Source organism: Trachymyrmex septentrionalis, unplaced genomic scaffold, assembly GCF_001594115.1.
Source record: "Trachymyrmex septentrionalis isolate Tsep2-gDNA-1 unplaced genomic scaffold, Tsep1.0 scaffold383, whole genome shotgun sequence".
In the NCBI taxonomy this organism is placed as follows: Eukaryota; Metazoa; Arthropoda; class Insecta; order Hymenoptera; family Formicidae; genus Trachymyrmex; species Trachymyrmex septentrionalis.
This window is the reverse complement of record NW_017305550.1, coordinates 60,123-61,265: the sequence shown is the minus strand read 5'-3', so window position 1 is coordinate 61,265 and position 1,143 is coordinate 60,123. Positions and strand designations below refer to the sequence as shown.

The 1,143-nt window shown below is 36.3% G+C and overlaps 1 protein-coding gene across 2 annotated transcripts in view; it reads right to left on the bottom strand.

Annotated features, from left to right (window-relative positions):
* The window catches only part of LOC108750922 (fas-associated death domain protein), a 7,097-nt gene extending 6,154 nt beyond the window's left edge, over positions 1-943 (bottom strand). Inside the window, exon 1 of one of the 2 annotated variants that reach the window (XM_018490797.1) lies at positions 873-943. The gene's annotated coding sequence lies outside the window, so the exon portion shown is untranslated. Of the gene's footprint in view, positions 1-748; positions 844-872 lie in introns of those variants that run through there. The other variant, XM_018490798.1, reaches the window with a different exon arrangement.
* Between the last annotated feature and the right edge of the window lie 200 nt (positions 944-1,143).

Below are 1,143 nucleotides of genomic sequence, written 5' to 3'. Positions count from 1 at the left end.
TAGCGCTTATTGATTCAGGGCGGCTACGCCGCTACGAACAAAAAAAAAACATTTATCCGTTAGACTATGTTTAGATTCTCACCCAAGGTATTACTATCCTTGTTATGTACCGAACGTTAAATAAGGATGACATGATATCCGGAGAACACCCGGGGGAGAATCTAAACACGAGCCTTGGGGACTAACCGCATAGAAGTTGCAGCCTAGACAGTGTCCACTTGGAATATTTCTAACCTATGAAGACAGTGGAGTATGAGAACAGTCTTTTTAGAGCGGTCTTTTTACTGTCTAGGTTACAACTTCTAGGCAGTTAGGCCCCAAGCGGATTAGAATGTTATTTTTATTTTTGTTCGGGGCAGCGTGTAGTCGCAAATAAGCACTAATCTATACACTCCATTGTCTACATGACAGATTAATCGCGTAACACTTTAGTCAACTTTAATGTTCAATATTTTGCTTCGCAGAATAGTCCCGGATTTTTTTTACCAGATTTTTTCATTTTACGCAAAAATGCGACGAATGAGCCTAATTTCATCAAAATTGAAGGTAGCTCTTCTAAAAAATTATCTTCATTTTGTCTCTATGACAGATTTCCTAATCTCAATAGTTATCAACTTTAATGCTTAATATCTCGAATCATAGGGCAGAGCGACGTTTTTTTTCAGATTCTTTCATTTCATGCAAAACCGCATTGAATAAGCCTAATTTTAATGATTTTTGAGGTAATTATGCTAAACTGTATAATTACCGAAAAGTGTTGCTCTGTGCCGAATTGAGATATTAAACGTTAAATTTTAAAAGTTAACGACTATTGAGGTTAGGAAATCTGTCACAGCCACGAAATACGGCGATGCAAAACATGTGCTACTCACAAAATCGCTACTTTAAAATAAATTCTCAGCGGAATTCTATAAAGTGGCGTCTACAATTACTATGTTTACACAACACGCTTTAAGAATCCTTTTCATACGCCGCTAAAATGCTAGTTTTTTTTTTAGCGTCAAAAGGATCACATGACCATAATTGTTGTCACCAACAACTGAAATCCATGAAAAGGATTTAAGGTGCAGCCACAATAGAAGGAATAAAGAATTAGGAATAAGGAATAAAGCTTTCAACCTATCAGATATTAGATACACTGGA